Below are 23,060 nucleotides of genomic sequence, written 5' to 3'. Positions count from 1 at the left end.
TTTTACCTGTCAAAGACACATTTTAGAAAATAGTAAAGAGAGCCAATTCTGGACAGATTTTGACCCTCTGGGTCTCACCAGCAGAGCCGTGCTTGTTAGACAAATTCTGCTCGATCACTCGATGTTATTGGCAAGAGAACTCCATAGAAACCACGAGACGCTGTTCAATATAACAAGCAACCCATACGAAAACTCATTGTGGAGCGTTATGGTAAGAAAAACAAACAAACAAACATAAGCAGAACTCCATTCTGTGCCTCCTCGTCATCATCGGCCATCATCAGCCGTGCTTTGCTTGATCCACTGCTGGATGAAGGCCTCCCCAAGTCGTTCAGGATGTGCTCCCATTGGATGAAAGTGCTATGACCGTACTTCTCCACACCGGTCAGTGCGGGTTGGTGAGATGCCTCCACGTGATATGGGAAGCCTCCGTACATACCACACGGGCTGCTAAACATATACAAGTGAAACCCTAATCAAAGGTCAATTGTCACAGAAAATGTATTGAGATATAATGGTTAGATCGTCATATCCCTTACGAGCCGAGGTTAACGACGGCCCATTGTTTCACGACTTGGGGCTACATAACAGCTTTAGCAGGATTGTAATCTCTCGCCTCAGCGCACTTTGCAATAATTCACTGTAATCCCTGCACTTTCTGCAAGGGAACAGGTTACGGTGTGCGTGAGTATCCTGATTAGCGTCAGCCCGAAGGTCATTGGTGTGCGGATGACACATGCCACGAGCTCTTTGGATCACCTCCAGACATGGAATGCGGGTGCACTGGCCTGGAAGCAAGGCGCGTTAAATATAAATAATACAAATAATAAATCAAATGGAAATACCGATGGGTGCTAAGTAAATCGATAAACGATGAAATAAACGGTGAACAAAGTTGTGCAGCGTTTTGTATGTATTTTAAACTTCTCTCACACCGTACGTAGCCAACCGTGCTAATCGGAGGTGCGGAGGAAGGACAACAAACCAAACACAACAAACTAAACACAACAAACTAAACACACACAAAGCGGCTCGAGAGAAACGAATTTTCAATCGAGACGACTTAAAAGTGCACAGCTCCAGTGCTAATTTCGGCACGTGCCCCCCCCCCCCCCACAATGATGCGATTGAAATCCCTAATTTCGATCGGATCATTGGGGTTCATTAGTAACAAATCGACATTTTGCGATCCCCACTGCCACTGTGTAGCAAATTATTACGTGCCAGGGACTCCATGAGATGACAGGACAATAGTCCATAATTGGCAATATGTAACGGCAAGGCAGTTATAAGTGACTCACATAATTGTGTGCAGTTGCGTATACAGTCCACGACTTCCCTGAAGGCAGCAGCACCTTCAGCGAGCGCGATGCCGATCACACAACGCGGTTCGAATTTGACCCTCGATCGATGGCTGCGTCATCGCCACACACGCGTCGAACAAAAAGCAAGGGACAAGTCCTTAGGGGCCGTCCATAAATGACGTCACGCACCTGGGGGGGGGGTCAGACATTTGTGACGATGTGTGACGAGGAGGGGAGGGGTGAGAAATGTGACGTCACATCAAAATGCGCAACTTTAAATAAATATAGACAACACGTTCTACTTAATTAAATAGACTTTTTGATAAATGTTCTTTCCTACAACATCAGAGTGCAGCGCCACATTAAATGCGCACTACAGTGACAATAGTTTAAAGCGATTTGAAGCATGTTTTATATTTTTTTTGGGGGGGGGGCAGAGCTTTGTGACGTCATATTTAAGGGGGTATCTGACTTTTTGTGACGCCGTGTGACGACGGGGGGGGGGGGGTCAAAAATCGTCCAAAATCGCGTTACGTAATTTATTGACGGCCCCTTACTTACTAACAACTCCTGTCATTACTCTTTGGTTTTTTCGGTAAAGCCACGTAGAAACAAGAAATAAGAATAAAATTATAATAATTCTAATAATTAATTTTAATAATTATTATAATAATAAATTATAATAAAAATTATAATAAAATTATTTCTACGCGACTTCACCGAAAAAAAAACAAAGAGTAATGCCTGCAGTGACGAAAGCGCCAAATCAAGTTTTAACTCCTGTCATTTTTCATTGCTGGGGGGCTCGCCCCTGCCCCCCTATCTGAACATCCTGGCTCCGCCATTGGCTGCAGTGAGCGTCTCTGCTCGGCGGCGAGCCAGAAGCCGCTGCTGCGAGGCTGAACCGAGTGTCGCGTGACGAGGGCTCAGAACTCCTTGACGCTCCGCTCGGTCACATCGCCGGTGATGAATTTTGCGTGACGTGTGTGAGGTTTTGGAGTGGTGACATCAGTGGCGAGACGCGCTCGAGGCATTGTCGGTCTCGTCTTGCGCCAGAGTCACTCGACAATTAGTCACGCGAGCTAACAGTTTCGCAATGGAGCAGCGGCAGGCACACGCACGCACGGCGAACATGGGCGAGGGTTGTTGGGGCGATGGGAGGCTTATTCATTTATGGAAGAAAGAAGAGCTGTGGGAAAGGTTTGAGACACTTAAGCAACTTACCGCGGAGGTTAAAAGTGATATTATTGCATTAATTGAGAAGTGCAACTTGTAGCGGCATTGTTCTACCCGAAGTGAACCGCGGATGAGTCACAGGAGCTCCGAGTTTCGCGTCGAGGAATGTGTGAGGTCGCTGGGGTATTTGTGGCGGTTTTATCGGCGGAGAGGAAGTATTGCTCCACTGACGCTGTCTCCAGTCACAGGACATATAAAGAGCGGTTTGTTTTCTACCGCTTTACGCAGAAGTTGTTTCAACTCTTGAATGTGGTCACGTTACCCTGCATCTACCCCCAATAAATGCTTGACTCCTATGTTGATATCACAGTTTGTTGCGTCGGATGTTGGAGTGCACGGGAAAATTTGTCTTTGACAGCTTTAAGACAGATCCTCCCATTTCCCGAAACATGTATTTTTTTCATCATCATGCTGGATATTTGCGAACAAAGTGGAATAACGCAAACATTCCCATTGTTGAAGAACGACTTGCCAGATACTACGTCCTCACTTGTGATGTGGAAAAAGAAAAACATTCTGACGTCATCCAAACAAAGCATATCTCAGTGGTATAAACATGAAAAAATATAACATTTGACGGACCCAACCGCACACTCCACAATCTTCCATTTAATAAATAGCCTTAATCCCAAATCCTCTTTGGGAGGTAATCAGGGTCAACTGAGTCCTTTTGTTGATTGAGAAGCAATAACAAACCCCTCTCTCCAAGATAGAACACTCCAACTACAGCCTGACTAGGACCTGGCACCATGATACCCAGCCAATAATTGACACGTTAGTCATTACATGTTATGAATCCTTTAGCCGTTTTTTATTTATATAGTTTTGCAACAAGTGTGATTTGAGGGCCAGTAAAAATGCTATAATTGATTTGATTACTTCTATAAAACTGCAGTACGCTTATGGCCAAATCACACGCAATGCACTCAAACTCGTCAGATCTCAGCCGTGGTCTAGCCCCTGCTGGATTAACACTTTCCCACACCGTCACCATCCCCCGCGGTCGTGTGATGTCAAAAACCAGTCTGACTCACGTACGAGCTTATCTCATGGTTACATTCCCACCTGGGTGGGGGGGAAGGGGACTTGGAGGGTCATCACCTTCGGGGTGTTTTCTTCTTTGAGCTCACGTTCCATCACCACTCTTTGTTCATTGGCCATCATCCCTTCAAGAAATATATCCTGCCCAAGCTCGCGTTATATTGTCCGTCGATACGATGTATCTAGTTTGCGTTTGTTCCCTGATCAATGTGTTGTTCCTCTTCCCGCCTCTCGTAATCTTTGTCGTCGTCTTTGTCGCTGTCTTCTGAACCACGTGTAATCGCGCGTAAATTCGCACAGACCGCAAACTTTATTTCCCAGTCACATTGCAATCCCGCCTTTCATCATCACACTCTCCCAAAGGCACTGGACCCGTTCACCTCCTTATTTTATCATCTTGATCCTGGTTTGCATTCAAACATTGCCCGAGGTAGATTCTACCGTATTTGGTTCACTTGGTTTATTATCCATTGTGGTATAACTGCTAAGCCCTTGCATGATCAGAATATTATATTTATGAGCAGCCAAATGCAATGCATTTATTACATTATGTATTCGTAATCCTTAATCTAAAAAAATGGCTTTTGGACAGACAGCGATACATTTGTACCACCCTTCACTTTCCATTTCCAAAAGATGTTTGAATTTCATGAAGCAGATCACTTATGAGTTGGCTGGGAGGCTCAGCCAGCTAATACTGTCTGAGCACTGAGCTAGCACTGCTGAGAGGCTGAGTTCGAATCCAATCCACAGTCAACCGTAATTAAACCAGGTTCCTAAGTTTCAGTGAGTGGATGGTATCAGCCCATTCACCGGTAACGACAGAGAAAAATACATTCTCAAATTGGCATTTCCTAAAATTTAGCCTATGGTAATACTGAGAAAATGTTTCATTCTGTTCAACAAACAGTACTATGCAACAGGGCATGTGGGAAAGTGCAGTGCCTCTTATGCCAACCGTGCGAATTAAAATGTTACGTTTGTTCGCAATATGAAGAACACTCTTTTCAGGGCATATGAAAGGTGTGCTCTTAGTATTAACAGGATGAAACCTATTGGATTTTCTTCAGCAGTAGTTACAGTACCTGTCATATCCAAGGGGTATTCTTCCACACGAGGTGATGGACTGCGAACTTTGATATGTGCGATTGGAAATGTCGTGGCAACGACACCATGAACACGATGTCAATAAAATTGGAAAATACTAAAAATAAATAAGCATTACATAAAATCCGTGATCTGGTTCCCTCTGTAAAAGATGTGATTCCGGACATACAGTACCCTGGTGTCTACAAACCCAGTTGCCTCTGTGGTAGTAGTTACATTGGAGAAACCAAACGACATGTCTCGGACCGCATTCGTGAACACAAAGCAGACATAAAACACGGTAGGACCAACACCTCGGCCGTGGCAGATCACTGTTATAATTCAGTAGGCTCACATGACATTGACTTCTCCAGGACAGAGGTTCTTTGCAAGCCATCTGGCTACCATGAAAGATCCGTTCATGAGACTATCCACATATAACAACACAGAGACAATTTCAACCAAAGATGGATTCTGGCTTAGCAATCGTTGGAAGGATTTGATAAACCATTTCGGTTCTTAATTGATTGTTCATTCTTACGGTGGCTTTCAGACCGCATCCATTATTTTCGTCTCCCCCCTCCTCTTTTCCGAACATAGATGGACTCGTCCATTTAAATAACTGCCAAATTGCTCTCCGTGGTGCTAACGTTAAAAAAACGCCACTTTTTTCAAATTTTCTTGCTGTGGTTTTCACACCTGATGATGATTGCTTGTGTTGCAGTCGAAACGTCGTGATAATCTTATTGTTTTATATTTTTATTATTTTATTGTTTCCCTTCTACGTGACTTTACCGAAAGAACCAAGAATATTACATGAGCACCTTAATAGACGCACACACACACGCGGAACTGAATCTAATTGGATATTTTAAAACGTAGGGGTTTTTTTTTCCTGCGAGGTGCGTGGTTTGAGCCCACTCTTCTTAAACGTCATTATAGGGGGCATTTGTGATGGAGGCCAAACAGATGGCAGGCACAGTGAACGGCTCAACACGGCCTGACCTCCTGCCAAAACTCGGCATTTTCACATTCTCGCCGGACGGTGCAGAATAAAAGGCACGAGCTCTCGGGAGCCCTGCCTGAATTAATGTTCAGCGTCTGTTGTGCCGGCTCACAAACCTACCCGCTTAACCCCACCTGCAGTGCGTTATATTTATTTATTGTGCACAATACACCGTTTCTGCTCCTTTTCCCGACATGTCCCCTTGCACTGGAACAAACTTCCCCTCCACATTAAGGCAGAAGCACCCTCCCTGTCTAGTTCACGCTCCTCCCTCAAGACCCATCTCTTCTCCCTGGCCCATCCTTCCCTCCATCCCTAAGCACCCCCGTAATTCCCGTGCCCATTAAACATCGCTCCCTATACCCCATCCCTATGCACCATATAACCTTTAGCTACCCTCATTTTACCACTCTTAACCCTTGTAAAGCGCCTTGTATACAAGTGCTGTATAAATATAAGATTAGACAGAGCAATGTATGTATTCGATTGATTGCCGTGAAAACTCTAACCAGGTGAGAGCCGATTGACGTCCATTGCCCCTTTTGCACATTCGGCAAAACAACCCCTCAAAGCCCTCTCGCCTGGATAAATAAAATATATTGCGTTTCAATTAAATGTTGTCCAATGTTTTTTTTAAGGCACATCACTTTATTAAGGGTTCCTGTGTGATCAGAATAAAATATCATAACATTGTTAACATATTATATTCACAACGGTTATTGTAATTGTAATCATAAGTCAAACATTGTTTACCAACATTTATGTTGCGAATGTTGCGTCTCAGATAATTTTTGCTGTTGCTTATTGCTATAACCGCAACAGGGGTGACTTGTCGATCAAGTTGATCAATCAGCTAAAATGATAATTGACTACTTAGTTTCTGGTCGATTACTTTGGCCCATTTAAAAAAATGGCAGCCACATCCACATCCTGCCTCCTGAAGTCAGGCAACCTCGTGTAAGCCACGCCCAGCATGACGCGTCTGGTGTTCATACTGATGACGTCGGCACGCCCCGCTCATCACCTCCCGTCCAAGGGCACATGTGGGAACAGAAGTCAGGCAACCTCGTGTAAGCCACGCCCAGCATGACGCGTCTGGTGTTCATACTGATGACGTCGCACGCCCCGCTCATCACCTCCCGTCCAAGGGCACATGTGGGAACAGAAGTCAGGCAACCTCGTGTAAGCCACGCCCAGCATGACGCGTCTGGTGTTCATACTGATGACGTCGGCACGCCCCGCTCATCACCTCCCGTTCAAGGGCACATGTGGGAACAGAAGTGAGGCTCATTCGATTAGTCAAATCAATAATCGTTTAGAACAATTGATTACTTGCATAATTGGATATCCCAGCTTTAGATGCATGTTCAGTGTTTAAGTGCTGCTGACTCAGTGTGTGCATCTGTGCATGTCTGAAATCTTGTATTTAACGGGAACGTATACACATTTGTATGTCACACTTGTTTAAACAATTAACTGAAAGGCAACACAACGCAGAGCAGCGTTAATCTTTTTCCGACGGATTAGTACCATAATCTCAAAGTTTAAACAAGCAAACCAACTTAACGAAAAATTACAATACCATTAAATCTTGTGTGCGGCATATAAAACAAGGGAATGCCATTAAACTCGCTCCAGTGTTTTCGTGTAATAAATTCCAATCATTTGCAATTGTATACACCGCAAAGTAAGTATATACTAATGGTGGTTTTCAGACGCTATAACTGCTCGATCAGACGGTGCTGCTCCATAGCATCAGTCTTGACGGTAGGTTAATTGACACAGCATAGCCCGTTCAAAATGGAAAGCAACAACCCAATTTCCACAAGCCAGCCTGGCCCCCACTGAGTGTGGGTGAGGATGAAACAAGGACACGAACTTTTTGATTTCTTTCGTGACAGCAGGGATTCATATTCTTGGTTCTTTCGGTAAAGTCAGGTAGAAGGGAAACAAAATAAGAAACATATAAAACAATAAAATTCTCACGACGTTTCGACTGCAACACAAGCAATCATCATCAGGTGTGAAAACCACAGCAAGAAAATATTCTTGTGAAAACCACAGCAAGAAAAATGTATTGCTGTGGTTTTCACACCTGATGATGATTGCTTGTGTTGCAGTCGAAACGTCGTGAGAATTTTATTGTTTTATATTTTTTACTATTTTATTGTTTCCCTTCTACATGACTTTACCGAAAGAACCAAGAATATAAGGACACGAACCTTTGACCATGCCACTGGCTACAGCGGTCACAGCAAATGGAGCTGTGATCATTAGGAGCGTATCGCACTTCCCTCGGTTTGTTTTAGGGGATCTGCTCCCACGTTGGATGTTGACTCCTCCGAGAGGAGGGATGTTTGATCAGAGCCGTACGGTGCAGTGAAATATTGAAGAGGCCTGTCCTGTCTCTTTGGGAAAGTAGTTTCAGCTTGAAGTGGTTATTTTGGTGGTACAATAGCTCTTTGAAATTACTATTTTACACTTTTCTTTTTTTACCACGTTAAAAGCCCTCTGAGATAAAAACTATTTTTAGAGGCGACCTGGTCACACATGCTAGCTCAACATTGTGGCTTATGTCATCATTTGTGGGAGTTTAGAGTAGCAGCCATGCAATCTAAACACGTGTTCTAAATGTGGAGGGAAAACCCGGAGGAACCCGGAGAAGAATCCACGCAAACACGAGGAGGGAGAGAACACACCAACTCCAAATATGCAACAGGCATTGTCCGGGACCGGGATTGAACCCACGACCTCCTGCGTACCAGATAAGGGTTGTAACATCTCCTTGCCACTGCAGCGATATGTTCCTGTACATGTACCGCCCTTTGTCGATCCACAGCTGGATGAGGGCCTTCCCGTGTTGTGTGGGCCATAGGGGTTATTCGACCATACTTCACCACAGTGATCAGTGCGGCTGGGGTGGAGGTGGCAAGCATAGATATGAAAGAGGATAGGGGGCCCCATTTCATTCCTTGCCAAGCACGCCATTCCACTGATGATGATGATGCTGCTGCTGCCATTCCGACACGTGCAGGTACGTTTACACCGCACGTCAGGGATGTTGTAATGTTGCAGTCGCAGTCGAATTCTCTGCACGCCTCTGCTCTCCGGATGATTTTTTTGCTCGGAGAGAGGCGCCGGCCCGTTGCAGAAGATAGAATGATTTCATTTGCGGTGTTCTCCACACCGCACTTGATGCGGAGCGTACCCAGCAGTAACATTGTGGCGAGCCCGCGCATCTGTCACGTGCCGACGCCACCGCTGAGATACTTGAGATGCCCGAGGAAGAGCGCCCAGAGAAATAAGCCCTGCGACATTCTGCATCGGGGCGCGCTGCCTTTCGTTTTTAATATAAAATGCGAGCGCCATTCGATGGGAAAGACGTCTGAATGTTGTCTCCCGGAAACTCCACCCAAAGTATTTCAGAAACAGATGCTGCCATGCTTTCAGCGGTTGGCGCACTCAAGTTGTACTTCCAAATGCAACCCAAGGGGTCGCCAGGTTTTATCTCCCAGCGCGGCAGCTTGAAGATTGGCCCAAAATTCCGCAAGCTCAATATATTTCGTGCTGGCGGCCATCACTAAGCATGCAGAGTATGCACAAATACTGTGAAGTCATCTTTTCACGCAAAGCATGCTGGGATTCATGTTGCTTTTTGCATATTTTACCATACCGCTTTAGCACGTAGGCTTTCGCAACCAATATTATTCGTAATGAAGGTTTTTGGGTTAGGTAGCGTAAATATAAGTGTGCCGTTAATCCACCACCACCCAACACAGCAAATTAGTAAGGTTTGTCGTGTAAACGAAGCGTGCCGAATAGTTACTACGAATTGCTAACGACAACATTTTTACGTACGCAATCTAACCCAAAAAATGTTTGTTACGATCACCACCTCTTCCAAGATGCCTGGAGAGCATGGACGATATAGGCCAAAATTCCCACTATAGATGAGGCCAGCAGTGGCACGAGCAAGCGAAATCACGGGCTGCGCGTTTACCGTCACTACCATCCCACTTCACGGATACATGGGGGGGGGCAGGCCATTTTCTTTCGTGCGCCAGTAATTACAACTAGCATCATCAGATTGCAAATGTTGTGGCTTGGCTCTCCAACACACCGGTGTGCTGTACTAGTAACGAATTGGCAAGTTCTGTTTACGTGACAAACTTTGCTAATTGGCAGTGTTGGGTGGTGGCGGGTTTAACGACACATTTATATATTTACGTGTTCGTAATCCCCCAAAAAACCTGTAATTAAGGGCAGTGGCTGGTCGTGAGTGTTGTATCCATGAGTACGGTAGCGGCTGGGCCTGTTGGTCACTGGAGGCGCGCGTTTCGTGGAGACGTGGGGACGGTGGCGTTGCACGCATCTTTCAGACACGCCCGCGAGGTTCTTGCACTTCGCCTCGGGAGAGTCCCTCAGTGTTGAGGTGGAGGATCCTCGTTCCGGGACAGCTATCTCAGAGTGCGTTTGTATGGCCATGGAGAAGAGGGCCGTTACAGTGGCTTGAGAGGTTACTCTTGAGACCGTGAGATGGTTGCATACCTGTCAACCCCTTGTCAGTGCCCTAGCTTATTACGGACCAATTCAGACCTTGTTGGTCACCCCGTGCCCTTAAAAGTCTCAACGTTTTATCCTACAAAGCTCCATCGCAAGGGAGAAACACAAAAACATTGACAAATAAAAATGTTTGTGCTCAATTTCCCTGTACAATAATACGGGTAAACCGTATGGGTTGACAGGTATGTGGTTGATCAACGCATGTTGAACTTATTTCGCACCGTACGTAGACAATCGTGCTATTCGGAGGTGCCGGAGAAACGACAACAAACGAAACACACACGAAACTCAAATAAAGGAAACAACCCGGCGATCGATGTTCGCTCGCCGGGTCGAGGACGACGCTCGTCGTGGTTTCTCACCTGGACAGAGTGGGGCTGTTATGGAGGCCCCCACCTTCCCACTGCCCTACATCACTGACACGCGTGAAGAGTATATTCTTGGTTCTAAAATTAAATTTAAATAAGTGTTTTTTTTGCTTTTATTTTAATTTATTTTTTATTTGATTTTTATTTTCTATCTACGTGACTTTACCGAAAGAACCAACAATATGAATTCCTGCAGTCACGAAAGTTTTTAGTCAAAATTTTACTCGTGGAGAGCTTTGGGTTGATTGTTCAGTCAGTCAGGCCTGGAACCGGCCGCTCCTTCCACGCAACTTTGCAAACACGCCTCACCCGAATGGTCGCTCGCTGAAGGGTCCCGGGTAAATAGCGAGCACTGGGCGGGTTTGTTCTAGAAGGGTCGGGACACGCGATGGTGCATTTTGTCAACCCAGTCTGGGTCGATGTGTTGGCAGTACAAACAGGTGAAATGTATTTCGGGCACAGGGCGCACACACGTAGGCAAGTCACTCTGTAAACTTTACATGTAATGTTTAAATTTCCACACCTTGAAAAGTAACTCGTGCAGCAAGTCTAAGCATGGACGAAATGTTTATTCGGAACTCTTGCAGAAACTGTGCATCAACTCCCACCTCCCCTCCCATGTTAGCGAGTGACCCGCAGAATGTGATATCATGGAACTAGTCCTGAAGGCCCGACAAGTTACCTCTTATCCACACTCGGAGTCCCGCACTTCCCCACGCGCTCTGCTACGATGAAATGTTTGCCTCATGGCAGTTCAACCAAAATGATGATGCAATTTAGCTAAAATTAATGGTATGCAATTCATTGGTGCAGTTTGTTTGTGTAATCATTCGTTCATGGACCCGACACCATCATCTCGCACTTGAGAAGCCAGTTTAACGGCCGGTGGCTGAAACCCAGATGCGAGCCCACAGTCTCTCTCTATATATTATTACTACCAGTTAGGGCCCAATGAGCTATATACGCTTTATCCGACCATACCTCACCACAGTTAGCTTTGCTAGCTGGTTATAAGTGGGATGACCCACTGGCCAATGATGTTAGACCTGATCGGGAATCTTTCTGTCTTTATTGCAGTGACCTATCCACTGTGCCACCGCTCCCCGTAAATAAACACAATATAACAAAATTAGCATTTAGTGTCTGCGTGTTTCCTTACACAATGCAAATGGGTCATTCTTCACAATTAAAGTAAACAAGGTAACTGTTAAGTCTGTTCTTGATTCGATCCGAGTTCGTTTATTTAGTGATGTGGTCAGGCAGGCCGTTCCTTTATGTCGGTGCCATCACAGCAGAGGCAGACTCTGCAGTTCTGACGTCTGGTACTGTACATGTTAGCAATGCAAATTACCAAAAACCCCACAATGCATTCATCAATAGCACTGCTCTCAAGGAAAACAAACACCCCAGAGATTACTGCTGCCGAAATGCTAATTTTGAGCAAGAAGTAAGTTTTCACTTTTATGTTTAAGGAAAACAATATATAAAACAGGTGACGTTTCATGCAATGGTCCTTCTTCATAATAGAGGCCATGCTCCAAAACTTCGCTTATTATATACGTTTCATATTCAGTGCAGTGTTGTTGACGAATGTGTTGAGTTATAAACTAGTTGTTTTTAACTATTCTAAACTTTTTTTATATTTTACCAGGTAAGGCCCACTGAGCTACGTAGCTCTTTCTCAGAAGCGACCTGGCTGTTACAAATGACAGCTCAACGAAGTGACGGCTTATCACGTGGACATTTAGAGCAGCCAAACACTCTAAACGCGTGTTTCTAAATGTGGAGGAAGAAAGCGGACGACCCTGAGAAAAAATCTACGCGACCACCACGGGGAGAACATGCAAACGACAAGTATGCAGGCGTCAGGGTCAGGATCGCACCCATGACATCCTGTATACCAGGCGAGGTAATTAACATCTCGCCACTGTGATCACCATCTCATTGGCGCTGGCTCAGCGTTCTGACTCCTGAGCCACGTGATCACCTCCGGGTGCAGTTTGGGCATAGATGCCATCAGAAGTTGGAGTTTTCACTATTTGATCCGGCGCCAACTGTCACAATTAGTGTGTGTGTGAATTGAAAGTTTATTCACGCCCTCCACTTCTGTCCGCAGAATTATTAACGAGTGCACCACAATTGGCTGCTTGGCACATCGCACGCGGCGGGCTAATGTGCGGGTAACTCAAACTTATTCCTCGGGGCTCCCAAGAGCTCCCTATAAGTCTAAACTCTATCGCCAGCAGTGACCTGAGCAAGAAATTGCAGGACTGCACCTTTACCGTATATATATTAAAAAAAACTGGCGTCAATGTGGAAAGTAAGTTTAAGAAACCGGTTCGCCCATTACACAGCGTGTCTTCCGTGCGCGTGTGCGTGAGATTCACAACTCCACGGCAGCACTGGACGGACGCGCCGCTGTGACTGGCAGCAGCAGCAGCATCATCATCATCCTCCGGCAAGAAAAATAAAAAATAAATATATATATATTTTTTAAAGTGTCTTCACACCAGTAGAGCGAGGCGCAAATTGTGTTTCGGTCGGGCTGGCGGAGAATCAAATTTCCAGCCGTGGGGGCCCGGAAATCTTCTCACGAGACGCCGCGCTGACAACCGTCTCGCTTTGTCCTCGGCAATTAGCGCCGAGCAGCACCGCTCCAAGCTACAGCAGCACCCGCCCGACTGCCACACTCCCCGCTGCCTCTCTGCTAGTAGCCCCATCCCAGGGGAAGTGGCAATAACGTGAATTTTATTTTGCGTGTGTCTGGGCTTGGGGAGCGGCGGGTTGCTGGCAGCTCTGCGCTACGAACGCGCCAGGCCGCCAGAGTTCAATTCCCGTTCACAGCCAACGTCGGTGATGACATATCTGAAGCCGTTCCGGGCCTCACCTAGATTGGCTCAGCCTAAAATGAGTAAACATCAGTATTCGGAAACAGGCGTGGCCGGGCGTGCCGTGCTGACCTTAATAGGTGCTCACTAACAGCACTTGCCCCAAACAGATGTTTATGTTTATACGTGGGGGTTATTGTACACCAACATCAGTGGCGTGGTTTGTCTTTTACTTTGTGCTCTTGAAAGATAACATCGTGAACCTGAGCAAATAAAAAAACAAAGATAATGAACACAACCCATTGACTACACAATTCACTCTTGCACGAACATTGCATGGACATACAAGTGCAGTGAATGAGGTACAATCGGTCCAGGTATAGTACTGGTTGTAATATGTACAGGTACATATGTACCTGTATATATTAAAATAGCAGGGGTTTACTAAACGTTTTGATCAGCTCGCACTGGCCAGCGTCGGTGCGAGATGGTGAGGACGGGAAATGCAGAGCTGGGCACCAGTTAAGACATAACTCGTTAACTTATTTTAACCGTAACTCAGATGTATTTTGAACTTCTTTCGCACCGTACGTAGCCAACCGTGCTCATCGGAGGTGCGGGGGAAGGACAACGAGCTAAACACAAAAAAGTACTGGATTTAAAAGTGCATCTAGTTTTAAAAGATCATCGGGTTTAGGTGATTTTTGCATTACTCTGTATGTACTGACTTGAAAAACACGACTTTTAACAAAGCAAGCATCAGGCAACCAGGCCTTCGCATCTGCGTGTCTGCACGCTCATAAAACCGCAGCGCGGGTACCCATTGGCTGAGTGAGCCATTTCGTGCCACGCAAAGTGCCTCTGACGGCGGTGAAAAATTCTCTTTTTTTTTCTTTCACGGAAGCAACTTCACTGGCGACCTTTGGAATACAGAATATAAATCAATACGGCAGCCTCCCCGTGGAACTCTGCGCTGGTTGCACTTGACACTGGGCGGCCACGGTTTTAAGACGGTGAAAAGCAAGCGGCGAGCGATGGTTCCCGAGTTCTTCCTTCTTGCCGCGGAGAATTTCGAAGGCACATTCCGTCGAATGACACCAACTTGCTCCGTGCCCGCATGAGAGCCGCCGTGTCGGTGAGTCGATCGAGCTCTCGGCGTTGCGCGTCGCAACATCCACAAGTTTAACTCACCGGCGGAGTTGGCAGCTGCGTGTTTGTTATATATGCGCGTGTGCGTTTATGTTTTCGGCTCGCAGCTGTTATTAAACGTAAACTTGCAAATGGGGGGGGGGGGGTGGGGGGGCGGTTACTGTGGTTGTAAGTGCGTCGACGTCTTTGCGGTGAGCGTACGGGAATCTTTGCGTGCGTATTTGCGCGACTAATTCAAACTAGGTTTTCTCGCGGTCTATAAACGCGCACTTCTCAGGGTCCATCGAGCAGTAAAGCATAGACAAAAAGAGTAAAGGTATCATGTCCCATGGCAACGAGGATAATTCCCGTTTTAATGTAAGTGGCTGAGCATTCACAACCTTTTTTTTTTGGGCCACCTGAAAAAAACGTGAAGTTGAGTCCGCTCTCATTTATTTTCGTTCTCGAACTTGTCTCATAAAGCCTGGGGCTGTCACTTGCCAATGTCATTCCCGCAGCGCGCTTGAAGCGGTGGTAATTGGTGTTAGGTTGTTGTGAACTCCTTGCTCTCGGTGTCATTCACGCCTGTGCACTCTTCCAAAAGCGGTGCGCATGACCCAGTGGTATTCGAGTGGGAAATACTCTTCATGTCCACGACTCATGGCGTGCGTCTCGTGACTGTTACTTGACCATACTTCACCACGGCTGGTCACTGCGGGGGTTGGTGTCGGCGGGTAGCACGGACAGGATGACGACACGTGTCTAGAAGCAGGGGGGGGGGTCCACAAGCCCCACCAGTGTGCGAGGCCCGAGGTGACCCATGCCAGTGGTGGATTCATCGACCAGCTCATGTTTGTTGTTGGCTTTTTTTTGTCGCGTCATCATTGGCGATTGGGTCGAGGCAGCAGCTCCCTCCACCACATGTGACAAGCCAGATTTGAACCCAAGATTTCAGCCGTGGCACAGTTGGCTACGTCCGGTGCGAAAGAAGTTCAACATACGTACGTACATCCTGAGCCGCCTCTTGAAGTTAAAAACTATTCTGAGAAAAGGGAAAGAAAAGACACTAAACCAGAATATTACAACCGAAATAAAAGTATTAGAAAATAAAACAAACAATTGACCAGTATCCTGTGTCAGAAATTCATTTTATTGGAAACAGAATAGATGGCAAGGCAATAAAAAAAATGTTATTTATACATGCATGGCTTTAGCATACTTTGGAAAGGCAAATATCACGAATGCTATTTTCACACTTGGCGGGAGCTGCCGCAGGTGTGACGCTTATTCCACGGGGGACACAATCTACCGCAATCCCGACGTTGTGCCACTCCTCTGGATGTTGTGACCAATTGTTAGAACAAATACACACGGGGTCGCCTTTCCGGGATGCGATTTGTCACGGGTAACTTTCGAGCACGCATCTCCGTCCAATTTCCACCCGTATTCCAAACACGCAAGGCCGCTTCACGATGCACGGCGAAAAAAAGGTTTCGAATTCTACGTTGTGGATTTCCCCGTGGCTGTGTGCCAGGCTGGCTATTCTAATCTGTGTGTTGCCCTCATCCGCAAACCTTTCTACGCAGCCTTGACGAGCTCTCTAAGCCTCTCGTTTTTTTTCCCCAGGTTGGTTCACGTGCTTTGTACGCGAAGGCGCGGGATTAATTTATTTGGGAGAAGATTAATTCAGGTGACATTACTCTGTGAGCAACGTTTGTTGTTGAAGTATCTCTTTAATACGTCAGTTATCACAACCTGAAAGTTAAAATATATATTTTTTATTTATGTATAAATTTACAGCCCAGAACCAATCAACCCACTGTTGGGTGAGGACCCTCCCTATACCGTGTTCGGCCTGGGGGTTGTTTGACCATACTTCACCACGCTAGTCAGTGCAGGTTGGTGAAGGGATGGGGGGAAGGGGAAGGCAGGACCAGGATCAGGTCTGATATTTTTCTGCTCAATGATGAGAATTGAACTCAGGTCTCCGAGGATCTGGTCAGGTAGATCACTGGCCACCGATGTTAGCCATGGCCAGCTATCGATCCCGGGTCGCCGGGTTCACAGTGCACTGTGCTCAACAAGAGTTAAATGGCCTCTAAATATGGGCGTGTTTGCATTTCCTTCGTGTGCGCGGAAATGTCGATTTCTCCGCACAACATTGTCTGGCGGCAGACATTCGATTCGTTTGCCACGTCCTTGAAAAAAATGTACACACACTTCGAAACTACACCCAGCTCCACCGCTTGAGCAACGAACGACCAATCGCGGCACGGTTGGGGCACAGCCTCCCGATCACGTGGCCTTCAAGGCCACAGTAAATGGGTGCCGTTAGGACGCGATAATGAAGTTACATAAAAAAATGTTTTATCTCCGCATTCAAGTGTTCATAAATATACACCGTGACCACTTACGGGACAGACCTTGGCATGATGGCGACATTACAGTCATTTATGTAACCATGGTTGCCCTTTGTCATTTCACACACAAATGTTTCAGGTTTGGTGCCAATGCAGAGGATACAGGAGTGATTTTTTGTTTGCCGAACATATCTCCGCAAAGAGCATTTTTTTAATTCCTTACGCAATGACCAAAAACAATAATTCACCTCCCTTGTCTTTAACCGACCCCTTTAAATTGGTGACTGAATATTCCAACATAAACTAAATATATAGCTTCACAGTGTTGATTTACTTATACAGCACCGCTGAGTCTCAGACACTAAATTCACGAAGTTACAAAAGGGTTTTTTTCTTTCGATATTTATTTTGGCCCAATGCTATTAACGAGTGTTGAGTAAATATAAATGTGTCCTTAAATCCGCCACTGCCCCGACGCAGCCAATTTGTAAGGTTTTTCATGGAAACAAAACATGCCAATTAGTTACAAGTTCAGAACATCAGTGTAGTTGGATAGTAAACCCATAACATTTCATTGGCTCTGTCGGGTGGTGACGGGTTTAACGACACATTTATATTTATTCAACATAACCCAAAAAACTGATATGATTAATATTGGTCGCACAAGCCGACGTGTTCAACTAACGAGCGTTGGGTGTGTGGGAGGAAACCCGACCACCCGGGAGACACCCACGTGTACGAAGCGACAAACACAAAGATCCCCCGAATAGCCTTAACAGACTGTTGTGGCAAGTGCTGTCAGTGCGCACCTATGTGACGAACACTCAATAGTCCAAGGTATGTAAGGGGTCCAGAAAACCCATTCGCTTTACTCCGATCTCCCGTGATCCATCAACTCTCTCCTCCAAAGAATTACGCTAAACGTGTGCGCCGTCTCACCAGGTGTAAGATGATACAAATAAATAATGACTTTTTAGAAGCAGTACATTGCGTATACCGTATTGTAATTGGGAGCATAACAATTTTTTCCATGCTTACAGCATGTATTTACATTTTCAAATAAATCATTGGAGGTGTTATTATTGCATGTCAGTATATTTCATTTATCACTTCTACTTTAATGCGAAGTTGAAACTAATACGCCTTTTCCGAGCAGTGCTACCGCAAAAGTGTTAATTGCTTTGCACGTTAATATTTATTAATTTTACAAGCTTGAGTTGTAATTATGTTGGCATGAATGTTTACTAAATATATATGGCTATATTTATATTGTCTCACTGGCCATTATCAACCGCATCACCACAGGAAGTAGCTTCAACGAGGGGCAGCAGTGACGCAGTGATGAACGCACTGCGCTATGAAACCTGTGACCTATGTTCGATTCCCGGCCAGGACCAACAACGGTGGCGAGCGACTGATATCTGAACCGGTCCTGGATCCTGATGCACCAACCCCCGGCTGAGCAGCGTGGTGAACACTGGGGGAAAAAAAAACCCACGTGACAGACGCGGCGTTGCGGATGTATTCATCCAGCAACGAATCGACAAACGGGCCTTAAAAAAATATTGTTAAAATTAATTCGGCTGATCTTGTGTCCATCACGCCGACTCAGTCAGATCAATGACGATTGTTTGTGGCCACGGCTTGTGGCCACGATGGTTAACGGTGATTATAAATCATCGGCCGTGCAGGGCCTGCTCTCACTTACGATGACCGGAGCAAGGTGACCGAAGGTAAACGCAGTTCGTTTGTCTGGGGGGCCTGGTCGAGACAGACCCCCACCACCCCCTGAGGACTGCTTTGCAGCAGGCGATGACACCTGTACAGAGGCGGTTCAGCCATCGTCAGATTGCCCGTGGTTATTCTAACCCGTTGCTGATTGTTTTTAATTAATAACTGCGGGGGGGTGGGGGGGTAAGTGCTCTATGCGGCTCACACGAGTGATGTGTGATATCTGAACACATCCTGAATCTCCGCCTTTACTGATACACACTGACCAGCGTGGCGTGGTGCAATCAAGACCGCCAATGACGGTCTTGATCCAACAATATAATTACAAAGGGATGGAAGCTATAATTTATTGAATAACTGAAATCATTTCCCTTTTAAGACATACTTATCAAAAAACCTTTAAAAAATTGCAATGGTGAAACAAAATATCCACACACGAAAAAATAACAACTGTTACTGCTTCCCATTAATTCGTGGTGATAACCCCATTTTGCGTGTGCCAGGCTAGGTTCACTTTTAGGCAACATGGCATGGCAAGAGCTCTCTGACAGAATGTCAGGTTACAGATCCTGATGTTATTGAATGAACTGAATGAGGTGACTGGCAGATGCGACACCCATATTCAAGGAATGCGGCCACGCACGTTTACAACAGCTGCCATTTGCCACTAAGTGGCGGTGATGTCACCACAGCGCTCGTTCCAGGCTAAGCGCACTTCGAGGCCATGCCAAGTATTGAGGTCTCGCTGGCAGGAGGCCACGGCACAGACCCAGGTGCCATTGGTTGACTGAGATGGCTGGCAGATGGACTACCTGTGCTCCCAACTACACCAACTTGCATCATTTTATCCGCCCGGCGCTCCGCTCGTTATTGTGAGCGTCGCTCCTCCGCCTTCCATTGTTTCTGAAGGGCGACTGCCTCCAGCTGTCCAGTAGCATTGTCAGGAGCCTCCTCCACAGAGACCAGTCACCGGAAAGTCCACTCAGGTCCACATTCTCCTGGACCGCATCGGCCCATCTCCTCTGCAGCCCACGCTGTGCCCGCGTACACATACAAAGACAAAGACCCCACCGCATAGCCTTAACAGACTGTTGTGGCAAGTGCTTTTAGCGGGAACCTATGAAGGCCGGTCCGGTATACGAGGGGGTGGGTGGCCAGCACGACGCTTTGGCTCCAGAGTGGCGAGGTTTACTACACATCGTACCAGGTACTCATTTGAGGCTGAGTCGACATATGTGTATATTGAACTTTCTGACCTGACCCTACTGGACAACTCTGAATAAGAGCTTTATAGCTCATCGGATTCCTGCAGTATTAATAAAGATCATAATCCTTTCGCAGCGTACGTAGCCAACCCGTGCTCATCGGAGGTGTATGCAGACACGCACACACGCATTAATGCCCTTGCACACATACGTACGCACGTGTATACACAAAGACACATTTGCCTAGATCTCTTGGTCCTATTCTGCTGCAAATGTCATCATTTGTTCACGCAGTCTTTAACTGCGCCTTCAAATCAGGCAGCTTTACACACACAAAAACACCACGAATACGTGTAAGGGCTTCAGTGTGGATCTATTATAGAAGCCCGACGTTCCGTTTGTCCGTCAACTAAATTATGAGAGCCTTTCAGAAGGCCTGAATCAAAAAGTTATAGAAAGTGGACCCCTCCCAACATGTGGGGGTAAAAAGTTGATCCAACAAGTTTACAAACATTGTCGATCTGCACACAACCCCCCAAAACATCAATCCCCCCCCCCAATGAATACATTTATTTTGTAGGCATATATATACACCTACACACCCTACATACATTAGAGTCAGTAGTGTCTGCACACATGGTGGGGGGGGGGGGGGGGGGTGGAGAAGAGGACATCAGTGGGGGCGATGGGGGCGAGGCGCTGAGAAGCCCTCCACCGCAGGACCTAGAAAAAGGAGTCACAGGCCGCCGAAATTCTACTTTTGCAAATTTGTGCAATTAATTCAAAGCATTGTGTCCAATCGGTTCTTTTTGGAAGGGGGGGGGGGGCTATTAAAGCAACGTGAATCGGTTACCGTCCATTAGCAAGAGCAGACAATTGAGTGTTAATGCAATTTCATGAAATAGTTTTCGGGTTTTGATTTTGCGTGATGAGTATTGACTTTCAGGGGATAAGCAGGCAGAATGAACCTTAGGTGGTGGCTTCGATCGGAGTTGAGTTCTCAAAATAACCTGACGCTTGCCTGTCGATCAGAAGAACCACGGCCCGCTGGATCCATCGTCTCGATCGCTTTGTTAAACACGAGTGCAAGTGGATGCACACAAATACATGAATATACACAGAGTCACATTTCCTACGTTAATGAAATGTTAAATAATCTCAACAACTGTAATAACTGCGTGAATAAAGATATGAAATACGGTATAATTATTTTAAAACAAATCCAGTTCAAACTGCACAGCTATAACCTTAAACTTGACGCCAAGATCTCTTGAGCATCTAAGTGGTAAATAGATTTAAAAACAACTTCTATGTGAAAATGTGGTTGTCATTAACACACATTGCTTCATTAAAAACATTATTCGTTTCATCATGCATGCGCTAATCTGGCAACAAGGACAATTGCTGGAGTGGTTGGCGCAGCGGTAAGCGAATTGTGCTGTGAACCCAGTGATTCCGAGTTAATTTCCTGGACACGGCTAACATCGGTGTGCGAGTGACATTCTTGGTACGGGTTCTCCCTCGCTCTACGTTGTCGTCGGAGTAGTAGATGCGTCCTAAACAAAGGGCGCACAAAAGGGAATCCGCACGAGGAGACAGCTGCCTGCCGAGTAGGGCAAACAACAACAGCCGCCATTCGCCACGAAGTGGCGGTCACTTCATCACGGCGCTTGTGCCAGGTTATGTGCACTTTGAGGACGCGTCAAGTGTCGAACGCCAGCTGGCAGGAGATCACGGGCAGTGCCGGATTATCCGAGTAGCGAAAGTAGCTACATATGCTACGGGCCCCACACTTACAAGGGCCCCGTGCTAAATGCTTTGAAGCTATCAATTCCGGTTTAGTGATTCTGCACTCGCTCTATTACTATAGTACTATACTGCCTTCAACTTTTATGAACGACTGGGTGTTTAAGGTTAGAGATTTGTCGTATTATCTGGCTGTATAGCAAATGAAAAAATAAAATTACTTTAATCTGCAAGTAAAAAAAATCCGTGTTTTTCTAGGGCCCCTTCATAAAATATACTACAGGCCCCGCACTAGCTTAATCCGGTACTGGTCGCGGGGCAGGCCAAGGTGCCACGGGTCGACTGACTGAGATGATTGGCTGACAGTATACACACACATACAATGCCCCGCATCCGACCGCATAGCCGCATGTCGAGTGACTTCAAACCTCATAGAGCGAATTTTGGGATGAAATAGGTTAGCCACATACACGTGAAATTGCACAAACCGAACCCGGATGCGCAGTGAGCAGTGTGATGGAGTGAGGTCAAACACACCAACGTCAGAAGTAGAATCTTGATTTAGACTGAAGGAAGAATCCGAGGAGCTAAGATGCTCTTTTTCACAGATGTCAGCAAGTTACAACAACAAACAATATAAAATAAAACCGATAGGAGTGCAAATAGAGGAAAGGTTAAGCAAGTCACGATAAATAAGTAGAACTAATTGCATAAGTACATCAATTGCTGTCGATTTTTCAACACATTGCAAGCTTGGGCAAGGCAGCAAATAGACCCAGACCACACCAGGACTACACACAGTCCCTCAATATCATGGCGCATTAACATTGAACCGGTGGGTACAATGATGCGTAGCATGGGGGGGATAGTTTTTGTCCAGCAGTGGATTGACGGAGCTATGCAAACTCATTCGTGAAAATCTCTTTTCATGCAGCGTTTTGTTTAACCAACAATGCCTAAGTGAATTTGAAGACTCCTTTTTTTCAGGAGGGGTCATGGATTCAGATGTTTGCCAATTCCATTAAATATTAGCATTTGCATAAGCAACAACGTCGCTTAGTGCAGGACTGATATCGTGTATCTGTTGTATGCGTTCATTGCAAAACACATTTTTTGGGAGTGGTGATTTTTCATCTTGCTTTGAAGAGGTCAAATTGCCTATAACAGCACGTTACTATATACAGTATAGTTTCTGTATTTATTCCATACGGTGGTGTTAATGAATGATGGTGGTGGTAATGTTTTCAGAATATAGTGTACATATGTGAATATATCCTTCAAATAAAACTCATTTCTTTAGAACTGCTTTAGTGTTTAGTTTGTTGCACCTCCGATTAGTACGGTTGGCTACGTACGGTGCGAAAGAAGTTGAACATAATGTACGCACATCGTTTGTGCCAGGCTGCCTAAAAGGTCTCGCTCGCATCTCCGTGTGCGCGACACAATGTGTATCGCGTC

At 45.9% G+C, this 23,060-nt stretch overlaps 1 protein-coding gene across 2 annotated transcripts in view; it reads left to right on the top strand.

The window, feature by feature from the left end:
- Positions 1 to 14,071: 14,071 nt before the first annotated feature.
- The window catches only part of LOC116945589 (bile acid receptor-like), a 92,490-nt gene continuing 83,501 nt past the window's right edge, over positions 14,072 to 23,060 (top strand). The window contains exon 1 of one of the 2 annotated variants that reach the window (XM_076069429.1): positions 14,072 to 14,567. The gene's annotated coding sequence lies outside the window, so the exon portion shown is untranslated. The remainder of the gene's footprint in view (positions 14,568 to 23,060) is intronic. The other variant, XM_032960047.2, reaches the window with a different exon arrangement.

This window comes from Petromyzon marinus, chromosome 24 (genome assembly GCF_048934315.1).
Source record: "Petromyzon marinus isolate PM22_M1 ecotype Great Lakes invasive population chromosome 24, UKy_Petmar_22M1.pri1.0, whole genome shotgun sequence".
In the NCBI taxonomy this organism is placed as follows: Eukaryota; Metazoa; Chordata; class Hyperoartia; order Petromyzontiformes; family Petromyzontidae; genus Petromyzon; species Petromyzon marinus.
This window is presented reverse-complemented; position numbering and strand designations above follow the sequence as displayed.